The following is a 13002-nucleotide window of genomic DNA, read 5'->3' on the forward strand; positions in this document are numbered from 1 at the left end:
AAGGTGAAGGAAGAAGAAGAAGAAGGGGAGCTCTCTCCCCCTTGCTTTCGGTGGCGCCGGAGCACCGCCGGGGGCCATCATCATCACCACGATCTTCACCAACACCTCCGCCATCTTCACCAACATCTCCATCACCTTCCCCCCTATCTACAGAGGTCCACTCTCCCGCAACCCGCTGTACCCTCTACTTGAACATGGTGCTTTATGCTTCATATTATTATCCAATGATGTGTTGCCATCCTATGATGTCTGAGTATATTTTCGTTGTCCTATTGGTGGTTGATGAATTGCTATGATTGATTTAATTTGCTTGTGGTTATGTTGCTGTCCTTTGGTGCCCATCATATGAGCCCGCATGTGGATCACACCATAGGGTTTGTTGTATGTTGATAGGACTATGTATTGGAGGGCAAGAGTGACAGAAGCTTCAACCTAGCATAGAAATTGATGCATACGGGATTGAAGGGGGACCAATATATCTTAATGCTATGGTTGGGTTTTACCTTAATGAACGTTAGTAGTCGCGGATGCTTGCTAATAGTTCCAATCATACGTGCATAGAATTCCAAGTCAGGGATGACATGCTAGCAGTGGCCTCTCCCACATAAAAACTTGCTATCGGTCTAGTAAAGTAGTCAATTGCTTAGGGAAAATTCCGCAACTCCTACCACCATTTTTCCACACTCGCTATATTTAGTTTATTGCATCTTTATCTAAAGAACCCCTACTTTTTATTTACGTGCTCTTTATTATCTTGCAAACCTATCCAACAACACCTACAAAGTACTTCTAGTTTGATACTTGTTCTAGGTAAAGCGAACGTCAAGCGTGTGTAGAGTCGTATCAGTGGCCGATAGGACTTGAGAGAGTATTTGTTCTACCTTTAGCTCCTCATTCGGTTCGACACTCTTACTTATCGAAAGAGGCTACAACTATCCCGTATGCTTGCGGGTCATTAGTAACTTGTGTTGGTGGAGTATGGGGTGTCTCATCTTGAACAGGGGTATCTTCTTGTGGACGCTCAGCCCAGGAGTCATCTCGAGCAATTGGCGGCAATGGACGACCAATGCTAATGTATTCACTGCTTGTTGGAGCAGGCGATGATACCAACTGGCGCTCGAGCTGAGGAAGGACTTCATCATGAACTACATTGTCTTCATGACCAATGTCTTCAGCTGTGTTGGGGTCAACAGCTCGAACTTCTTCAGATTCTGGCGCCTCTGTGGAAGCAGGCTCATGGACAACGAGACGACACTCGCGATTTGCAGAGGCGGGATATGCAACAGAGATGGGTTCAATAACAAGGGGCTTAGGGGCAGCATCACGACTTTTGTTTGAAGACTTAGATCCCTTAGTCTTCAGCTTTTTCTTGGAAGGGGCATCATCAGTTGTATCCTTGTGCTTCCCTTCTTGGCTTCGGCTTCAACTACCCTTGTCTTCGTCAGCTCTGAAGCTGCTGAGGTGACCTTAGGCTTCGAGCCTGTCATGCTGGTAGGGAAAACAATGCTAGGTGCTTCCTGCCTTGGTGCTTCAGTTTGTGTCACATTAGACTTCTTTTGTTTGGCAGCCGTCCTGGGATTGATGCCAGGGTGCCCAAGAGCTTTGTGCTTCTCAACTTCATTATGTGCTTGAACACATTTCTGTGCGAAGTACTTCATGCTCTCTCGTGAGCCTTTAGCCTCATTGCGCTTCTTGCGAAACTCTTCCTTAAGGTCATGCAACATTGATACGACTCCAACATATCTATAATTTTTGATTGTTCCATGCTATTATATTAACCGTTTTGGATGTTTATGGGCTTTACTTTACACTTTTATATCATTTTTGGGACTAACCTACTAACCGGAGGCCTAGCCCGAATTGCTGTTTTTTGCCTATTTCAGTGTTTCGAAGAAAAGGAATAGCAAATGGAGTCCAAACAGAATGAAACCTTTGGAAGCAATCTTTTTGGAACAAACATGATCCAGGGGACTTGGAGTGGACGTCAAGCAATAGAGGAGGCGGACACGAGGGTGCCCGGCGCGCCCCCTAGGGCTGGGCGCGTCCTCCACCCTCGTGGGCCCCTCGAGCGTCCACCGACCTACTTCTTCCTCCTATATATACCCATGTACCGTGAAACCATCAGAAGAGACCACGAAAAACTATTTCCACCGCCGCAACCTTCTGTATCCGCGAGACCCCATCTTGGAGCCTTCGCCGGCGCTCCGCCGGAGGGGGAATCGATCATGGAGGGCTTCTACATCAACACCATAGCCCTTTCGATGAGTTGTGAGTAGTTGACCACAGACCTTCGGGTCCATAGTTATTAGCTAGATGGCTTCTTCTCTCTCTTTGAATCTCAATACAAAGTTCTCCTCGATCTTCTTGGAGATCTATTTGATGTAACTCTTTTTGCGGTGTGTTTGTCGAGATCCGATGAATTATGGGTTTATGATCAAGTTTATCTGTGAGAAATATTTGAATCTCCTCTGAATTCTTTCATGTGTGATTAAGTTATCTTTGCAAGTCTCTTCGAATTATCAGTTTGGTTTGGCCTAATAGATTGATCTTTCTTGCAATGGGAGAAGTGCTTAGCTTGGGTTCAATCCTGCGGTGTCCTTTCCCAGTGACAGCAGGGGCAGCAAGGCACGTACTGTATTGTTGCCATCGAGGATAAAAAGATGGGGTTTATATCATATTGCATGAGTTTATCCCTCTAGATCATGTCATCTTTCTTAATGCGTTACTCTGTTCTTTATGAACTTAATACTCTAGATGCATGCTGGATAACGGTCGATGTGTGGATTATAGTAGTAGATGCAAGCAGGAGTCAGTCTACTTGTCACGAACGTGATCATGCCTAGATAATCTCATAATTATTCGCTTTTCTATCAATTGCTCGATAGTAATTTGTTCACCCACCATAATACTTCTGCTATCTTGAGAGAAGCCACTATTGAAACCTGTGGCCCCCGGGTCTATCTCTTATCATATAAGCTTTCAATCTACTTTTATTTGCATTTTTACTTTTCCAATCTATATAATAAAAATACCAAAAATATTTATCTTACCATATTATCTCTATCAGATCTCACTTTTGCAAGTGGCCTTGAAGGGATTGACAACCCCTTTATTGCATTGGTTGCGAGTTCTTGTTTGTTTGTGTAGATGCGTGGGACTTTTGAGGAGCCTCCTACTGGATTGATACCTTGGTTCTCAAAAAATGAGGGAAATACTTACACTACTATTGCTGCATCACCCTTTCCTCTTCAAGGAAAACCAACACAAGCTCAAGACGTAGCAAGAAGGATTTCTGGCGCCGTTGCCGGGGAGGTCTTCGCTCAAGTCAAGACATACCAATTACCCATCACAAACTCATCTCCCTCGCATTACATTATTTGCCATTTGCCTCTCATTTTCCTCTCTCCCACTTCACCCTTGCCGTTTTATTCGCCCTCTCTTTCCCAATCTCCTCTCTCTCTTTCGCTTGCCTTTTTGTTTGCTTGTGTGTTGGATTGCTTGTCACGATGGCGCAAGATAATACCAAATTGTGTGACTTTTCCAATACTAATAATAATGATTTACTTAGTACTCCGATTGCTCCTCTTAATGATGTTGAGTCTTGTGAAATCAATGCTGCTTTGCTGAATCTTGTTATGAAAGATCAGTTTTCCGGCCTTCCTAGTGAAGATGCCGCTACCCATCTAAACAACTTTGTTGATTTGTGTGAGATGCAATAGAATAAAGATACAGATAATGATATTGTTAAATTGAAGTTATTTCCATTTTCACTTAGAGATCGTGCTAAAGTGGTATTCGTCTTTGCGTAAGAATAGTATTGATTCATGGAATAAGTGCAAAGATGCTTTTATCTCTAAGTATTTTCCTCCCGCTAAGATCATCTCTCTTAGGAACGATATTATTAATTTTAAACAACTTGATCATGAGCTTGTTGCCCAATCTTGGGAAAGAATGAAATTAATGATTCGCAATTGCCCTACTCATGGTTTGAATTTATGGATGACCATACAATTTTTTTATGCCGGATTGAATTTTGCTTCCAGAAATCTTTTAGATTCGGCCATGGGAGGCACTTTTATGGAAATCACTTTAGGAGAAGCTACTAAGCTCCTTGATAATGTTATGGCTAATTATTCTCAATGGCACACCGAAAGATCTACTAGTAAGAAAGTGCATGCTATAGAAGAAATTAATGTTTTGAGTGGAAAGATGGATGAACTTATGAAATTGTTTGCTACTAAGAGTGCTCCTATTGATCCCAATGATATGCCTTTGTCTACTTTTATTGAGAATAATAATTAATCTATGGATGTGAATTTTGTTGGTAGGAATAATTTTGGTAACAATGCTTACAGAGGAAACTTTAATCATAGACCGTTCCCTAGTAATTCCTCTAGTAATTATGGAAATTCCTACAATAATTCTTATGTTAATTTTAATAAGATGCCCTCTGATTTTGAGAATAGCGTGAAAGAATTTATGATCTCTCAAAAGAATTTTAATGCCTTGCTTGAAGAAAAATTGCTTAGAGTTGATGATTTGGCTACGAACGTTGATATACTTCCGCTTGATGTTGATTCTTTGAAACTTAGATCTACTCCTCCTAAGCATGATATCAATGAGTCTATCAAAGCTATGAGAATTTCCATTGATGAGTGCAAAGAAAGAACCGCTAGATTGCATGCTAAGAAAGATTGCTTTGTAAAAGCGTGTTCTTCTAGTTTCCATGAAAATAATGATGAAGACCTAAAAGTTATTGATGTGTCTCCTATTAAATATTTGTTTTGCAATATGAATCTTAATAATTATGGGACTGGAGATGAGTCAACTTTAGTTAAAAGGCGTCCCAATGATTCAGAGTTTTTAGATCTTGATGCTAAATTTGGTAAAAGTGGGATTGGAGAGGTCAAGACTTTAAATAGCATTGAACCCACTATCTTGGATTTCAATGAATTTAATTATGATAATTGTTCTTTAGTAGATTGTATTTCCTTGTTGCAATCCGTGTTGAATTCTCCTCATGCTTATAGTCAAAACAAAGCTTTTACCAAACATATTGTTGATGATTTGATGCAATCTTATGATGAAAAACTTAATTCGGAAGTTTCTATACCTAGAAAACTTAATGATGAGTGGTAACCTACTATAAAGATTAAAATTAATGATCATGAGTGTTATGCTTTATGTGATTTGGGTGCTAGTGCTTCCACGATTCCGAAAACTTTATGTGATATTCTAGGTTTCCATGATCTTGATGATTGCTCTTTAAATTTGCACCCTGCGGATTCCACCATTAAAAAGCCTATGGGAAGGATCAATGATGTTCTTATTGTTGCAAATAGGAATTTGGTGCCCGTAGATTTTATCGTTCTTGATATAGATTGCAATCTTTCATGTCTTATTATTCTTGGTAGACCTTTCCTTAGAACGATTGGTGCGATTATTGATATGAAGGAAGGGAATATTAGATTCCAATTTCCATTAAGGAAAGGCATGGAGCACTTTCCAAGAAAGAAAGTCCAATTACCTTATGAATCTATCATGCGAGCTACTTATGAATTGAGTGCCAAAGATGGCACTACTTAGATCTATCCTCGCTTTTATGCCTAGCTAGGGGCATTAAATGAAAGCGCTAGTTGGGAGGCAACCCAATTTTATTTTATTTTTGTATTTGCTTCTGTTTAGTAATAAATATTTCAACTATCTTCTTTTTAGATGTGTTTTCATGTTTTAATGAGTGTTTGTGCCAAGTAGAACCTATAGGATAACCTATGGTGATAGTTAATTTGATTCTGCTGAAAAACAGAAACTTTGCACGCACGAAAATAATTTTAGTAATTCACAGAAACGTGCTTTTGCATTGATTCATTTTGCTGTAGATCAATAGACAAGTTTCCCAGGACTTCGTATTTTGGTAGGAATTTTAGAGTTCCAGAAGTATTCGAGAGTTACAGATTTCTACAGACTGTTCTGTTTTGGACAGATTCTGTTTTTCGTGTGTTGTTTGCTTATTTTGATGCATCTATGGCTAGTATGTAGGGGTATGAACCATAGAGAAGTTGGAATACATTAGGTTTAACACCAATATAAATAAAGAATGAGCTCATTACAGTACCTTATGTGGTGGTTTTTCTTTCTTGCATTAACGGAGCTTATGAGATTTCCTGTTGAGTTTTGTGTTGTGAAGTTTTCAAGTTTTGGGTAAAGATTTGATGGACTATGGAATAAGGAGTGGCAAGAGCCTAAGATTGGGGATGCCCATGGCACCCCAAGATTTTCAAGGATAACCAAAAGCCTAAGCTTGGGGATGCCCCAGATGGCATCCCCTCGTTCGTCTTCGTCTATCGATAACTTTACTTGGAGCTATATTTTTATTCGCCACATGATATGTGTTTTGCTTGGAGCGTCTTGTATGATATTAGACTTTGATTTTTAGTTTAACACAATCCTCCTTTCTGTACACACCTTTTGGGAGAAGCCCACTTGATTAGAATTTATTAGAATACTCTATGTGCTTCACTTATATCTTTTGAGCTAGATAAATTTTGCTCTAGTGCTTCACTTATATATTTTAGAGCACGACAGTGGCCTAATTTTGAAGAAATTGTTGATCTCTCATGCTTCACTTATATTATTTTGAGAGTATTTTAGAACAGCATGGTATTTTCTATGGTTATAAAATTGGTCCTAGAATGATGGGCATCCAAGTTGGGTATAATAAAAACTATCATAGAAAGTGAATTGGATGCTATGATCAATTTGATGCTTTATAATTGTTTTGAGATATTAGGATGTTGATATTAGAGTCATGCTAGTTGGGTGATTATGAATTTGAAGAATGCTTGTGTTGAAGTTTGTGATTCCCGTAGCATGCATGTATGGTGAACCGCTTTGTGATGAAGTTGGAGCACAATTTTATTTATTGATTGTCTTCCTTATGAGTGGCGGTCGGGGACGAGCGATGGTCTTTTCCGACCAATCTATCCCCCTAGGAGCATGCGCATAGTACTTTGTTTTCAATGGCTTGTAGATTTTTGCAATAAGTATATGAGTTCTTTATGACTAATATTGAGTCCATGGATTATACACACTCTCACCCTTCCACCATTGCCAGCCTCTCTTGTGCTGCGCAACTTTCACCGATACCATACACCCACCATATACCTTCCTCAAAACAACCACCATACCTACCTATTATGGCATTTTCATAGCCATTCCGAGATATATTGCCATGCAACTTTCCACCGTTCCGTTTATATGACACGCATCATCATTGTCATATTGCTCTTTGCATGATCATGTAGTTGACATCGTATTTGTGGCAAGGCCACCTTCATAATTTTCATACATGTCACTCTTGATTCATTGCATATCCCGGTACACCATCGGAGGCATTCATATAGAGTCATATCTTGTTCTAAGTATTGAGTTGTAATCTTGAGTTGTAAGTAAATAAAGTGTGATGGCCTTCATTATTAGAGCATTGTCCCAGTGAGGAAAGGATGATGGAGACTATGATTCCCCCACAAGTCGGGACGCGAGGTCGAGCAGGAATTAAGCTTGGGGATGCTTGATACGTCTCCAATGTATCTATAATTTTTGATTGTTCCATGCTATTATATTACCCGTTTTGGTTGTTTATGGGATTTACTTTACACTTTTATATCATTTTTGGGACTAACCTACTAACAGGAGGCCCAACCCGAATTGCTGCTTTTTTGCCTATTTCAGTGTTTCAAAGAAAAGGAATATCAGACGGAGTCCAAACGGAATGAAACCTTCAGAAGCGATCTTTTTGGAACAAACGTGATCCAAGGGACTTGGAGTGGATGTCAAGCAACATAGGAGGCGGCCACGAGGGTGCCCAGTGCACCCCCTAGGGCTGGGCGTGCCCCCCACCCTCGTGGGCCCCTCGAGCGTCCACCGACCTACTTCTTCCTCCTATATATACCCACGCACCCTGAAACCATCAGAAGAGACCACGAAAAACTATTTCCACCGCCGCAACCTTCTGTATCCGTGAGATCCCATCTGGGAGCCTTCGCTGGCGCTCCACTGGAGGGGGAATCGATCATGGAGGGCTTCTACATCAACACCATAGCCCTTCCGATGAGTTGTGAGTAGTTTACCACCGACCATCGGGTCCATAGTTATTAGCTAGATGGCTTCTTCTCTCTCTTTGAATCTCAATACAAAGTTCTCCTCAATCTTCTTGGATATCTATTTGATGTAACTCTTTTTGCGGTGTGTTTGTCGAGATCTGATGAATTGTGGGTTTATGATCAAGTTTATCTATGAGAAATATTTGAATCTCCTCTGAATTCTTTTATGTGTGATTAAGTTATCTTTGCAAGTCTCTTTGAATTATCAGTTTGGTTTGGCCTACTAGATTGATCTTTCTTGCAATGGGAGAAGTGCTTAGCTTTGGGTTCAATCTTGCGGTGTCCTTTCCCAGTGACAGCAGGGGCAGCAAGGCATGTATTGTATTGTTGCCATCGAGGATAAAAATATGGGGTTTATATCATATTGCATGAGTTTTTTCCTGTACATCATGTCATCTTTCTTAATGTGTTAGTCTGTTCTTTATGAACTTAATACTCTAGATGCATGCGAGATAGCGATCGATGTGTGGAGTAATAGTAGTAGATGCAGGCAGGAGTCGGTCTACTTGTCACGGATGTGATGCCCATATACATGATCATGCCTAGATAATCTCATAATTATTCGCTTTTCTATAAATTGCTCGGTAGTAATTTGTTCACCCACTGTAATACTTATGCTATCTTGAGAGAAGCCACTAGTGAAACCTATGGCCCCCGGGTCTATCTCTTATCATATAAGCTTTCAATCTACTTTTATTTGCATTTTTACTTTTCCAATCTATATCATAAAAATACCAAAAATATTTATCTTATCATATTATGTCTATCAGATCTCACTTTCGCAAGTGGCCTTGAAGGGATTGACAACCCCTTTATTGCGTTGGTTGCGAGTTCTTGTTTGTTTGTGTAGGTGCGTTGGACTTTTGAGGAGCCTCCTACTAGATTGATACCTTAGTTCCCAAAAACTGAGGGAAATACTTACGCTACTATTGCTGCATCACCCTTTCCTCTTCAAAGAAAACCAACACAAGCTTAAGACGTAGCAAACATCTTCTTGAAGATTTGAACATCTGCCACGCTGAGCTTGGCCTTGTTCTTCTTGAAGAGAGCCTTCTCATAATCAATTTTTTTTCTTGAGATCAACAATCTTCAGAGCCAAGGCCAACTCATTAGCAATGGCTCCGTGGAATGTGACGCTGATATCCACCGGAAGCTGAAGATCATCAATGCTATTGCTCTAGTCATCGAACCACTCATCAATGAAGTTGTTAAGAATGTCAACATCAAAGAGGGGCAGATCGTTGAAGATTTCCACCTCTTGCTTTCTCTTGATTAGCATCTCAAGGGCATCATCACCGAGATCTTAATCGCTGGACAGATCAATAGTGTCATCCTCGTTGCGCAGAATAGCAAAAGGAGTGAGGGGTTACCCAGTGGCCTTCTTGGGCAATGGCTTCTTGGTCCTCTTGGACACACGAGATAAGTCTTCAAACTGCACACTGGATTCAGGTGGTGCAGCATTCAGTGGCTTCCTGGTTGAAGTTTTTGGTGTAGCAGATGACTTTGAAGCTTTTGCCTTCTTCTTCTGCTGCTTTGGTGGTGATGGAGCATCATCAGAATCAGCTTCTTCTTCATATTGCTCCCCAATAGCTCTTTGGGCAGCAATATGAGACAGAAGCCCGTCAAAATTGGCGAAGGGGCCAATCATGTTCTCATTTGCTTCACGGGTCCCATCTAGTCTTGGAGCGGAGGGGCCAGGGTTGAAGTTGTGGCCAAACTCCTTTTGGTTCTTGACAACAGAATCTTTTGCAAACTGGTTGCGCTTGAAAAGATTGTCTTCACGACACCATAAGAGAGAAGATGGGTCGGAATTCTCAGTCTGTGGTCCTCTGGCCATACGGGGATAGAACCCTTGTTCAATAGCTTCAACCTTGTTCTTTGGCACCAAGCCGCGGTAAAGACAGTCACCCCATGGGCGCTTGATGGCATTCTTTTCAGCATATTCAGGTGTTACAAACCTGTATTTGAACCATTGCTTAGCCCAATATCTTCCGATCCACTGAATCCGGTTCTTGCGCTGGGTGTAACTCTCCTCTGGGTCAGACTTGTGTAGATCATAAAGATTTTCAGGCAAATCAAGTGCAGTGTTGCCACGATGTTTCCTGCCACCTTTCCATGCAGACTTCTTTGAAGCCATAACGTTCAGACTGATTGGCTTCAAAACAGTGAAAGGCTTCCGTCTGCTGGTCAGACAAGAACTGGCTTCAGGAGATTCGATGTGACGCTGTAAGTATTCTGCAAATGAATGCAGACTATGAGAACCAAGGGATTCTCCCACAGACATGTACCTGTGACAGCATTAGAGATGCGAGGGAAGTGGAAGAGGTCATATGCATTCTCAGAAGATTTTGAAGATAAATCAGTTTAGAATACATTGACCTCATAGTGCGAAGACATTCACTTATTTGAAGAGAGTTGGTTCCATATTTGTACGAATCCATGAATAGGTACAAGTAAGGAATCTAACTAGTTACAAAGCATAAGTGAATATACTTGGCATGATATGAGATGCAGATGAAGACAGATCCAGATTTGGAAGTGAAGAAACCACTTTTGGTTGAAGTGGATTTGACGGATCAAAAAGGCAGTAAAAAGTGAGTTTTAATTACCAATGATGAACTGCTAGATGAGGTAGAGAGAGAGAGAGGCCAAGCAGTTCAATCTCCCGCGCCCTAACTTGGCGGCGGAAGACACCTACGGCGGTGGTACCTCTTGAGCACTACGTTGGTTTTCCCTTGAAGAGGAAAGGGTGATGCAACAAAGTAGTGTAAGTATTTCCCTCAGTTTTTGAGAACCAATGTATCAATCCAGTAGGAGGCTCCTCACAAGTCCCTCGTACCTACACAAACAAACAAGAACCTCGCAACCAATGCGATAAAGGGGTTGTCAATCCCTTCACGACCACTTGCGAAAGTGAGATCTGATAGAGATCAAAAGATAAGATAAATATTTTTGGTATTTTTATGATATAGATTGGAAAGTAAAGATTGCAAAATAAAGTAGATCGGAAACTTATATGATGAAAGATAGATCCGGGGGCCATAGGTTTCACTAGTGGCTTCTCTCAAGATAGCATAAGTATTACGGTGAATGAACAAATTACTATCGAGCAATTGATAGAAAAGCGAATAATTATGAGATTATCTAGGCATGATCATGTATATAGGAATCACATCTGTGACAAGTAGACCGACTCCTGCCTGCATCTACTACTATTACTCCACACATCGACCGCTATCCAGCACGCATCTAGAGTATTAAGTTCATAAAGAACAGAGTAACACATTAAGAAAGATGACATGATGTAGAGGGATAAACTCATGCAATATGCTATAAACACCATTTTTTATCCTCGATGGCAACAATACAATACGTGCCTTGCTGCCCCTGCTGTCACTGGGAAAGGACACCACAAGATTGAACCCAAAGCTAAGCACTTCTCCGATTGCAAGAAAGATCAATCTAGTAGGCCAAACCAAACTGATAATTCGAAGAGACTTCCAAAGATAACAAATCATACATAAAAGAATTCAGAGGAGATTCAAATATTTCTCATAGATAAACTTGATGATAAACCCACAATTCATCGGATCTCAACAATCACACCGCAAAAAGAGTTACATCGAATAGATCTCCAAGAAGATCGAGGAGAACTTTGTATTGAGATTCAAAGAGAGAGAAGAAGCCATCTAGCTAATAACTATGGACCTGAAGGTCCGTGGTAAACTACTCACAACTCATAAGAGAGGCCTTAGCGATGATGTAGATGCCCTCCATGATCGATTCCCCCTCCAGCGGACCGCCGGAAAAGGGCAAAGGAGGTCGGTTAGGGGAGCCACGAGGGGCCCATGAGGGTGGGGGGAGCGCCCACCCCCTAGGGCGCGCTTGGCACCCTCGTGGCCGCCTTAGCTACTTCTTGACGTCCACTCCAAGTCTCCTGGATTGCGTTTGTTCCAAAAAGATCGCTCCCGAAGGTTTCATTCCATTTGGACTCCGTTTGATATTCCTTTTCTTCGAAACACTGAAATAGGCAAAAAACAACAATTTGGGTTGGGCCTCCGGTTAGTAGGTTAGTCCCAGAAATGATATAAAAGTGTATAGTAAAGCCCATAAACATCCAAAATAGGTAATATAATAGCATGGAACAATCAAAAATTATAGATACGTTGGAGATGTATCAAGCATCCCCAATCTTAATTCCTGCTAGTCCTCGAGTAGGTAAATGATAAAAACAGAATTTTTGATGTGGAATGCTACCTAGCATATTTCTCAATGTAATTTTCTTTATTGTCGCATGAATGTTCAGATCCAAATGATTCAAGATAAAAGTTCATATTGACAAAATAGTAATACTTCAAGCATACTAACAAAGCAATCATGTCTTCTCAAAATAACATGGCTAAATAAAGTTTATCCCTACAAAATCATATAGTTAGGCTATGTTCCATTTTTGGTCACACAAAATACTCCCATCATGCACAACCCCGGTTTCAGCCAAGCAATTGGTTCATACTTTTTAACGTGCTTCAGCTTTTTAACTCTCACGCAATACGTGAGCGTAAGCCATGGATATAGCACTATGGGTGGAATAGAATATGATGATGGAGATTGTATGGAGAAGACAAAAAAGGAGAAAGTCTCACATTGATGAGGTTAATCAACGGGTTATGGAGATGCCCATCAATTGATGTCAACATGAGGAGTAGGGATTGCCATGCAACGGATGCACTAGAGCTATAAATGTATGAAAGCTCAACAAAAGAAACTAAGTGGGTGTGCATCCAACTTGCTTGCTCACGAAGACCTAGGGCATTTTGAGGAAGCCCATCGTTGGAATATA

Source organism: Triticum aestivum, chromosome 2B, assembly GCF_018294505.1.
Source record: "Triticum aestivum cultivar Chinese Spring chromosome 2B, IWGSC CS RefSeq v2.1, whole genome shotgun sequence".
NCBI classification, from domain to species: Eukaryota; Viridiplantae; Streptophyta; class Magnoliopsida; order Poales; family Poaceae; genus Triticum; species Triticum aestivum.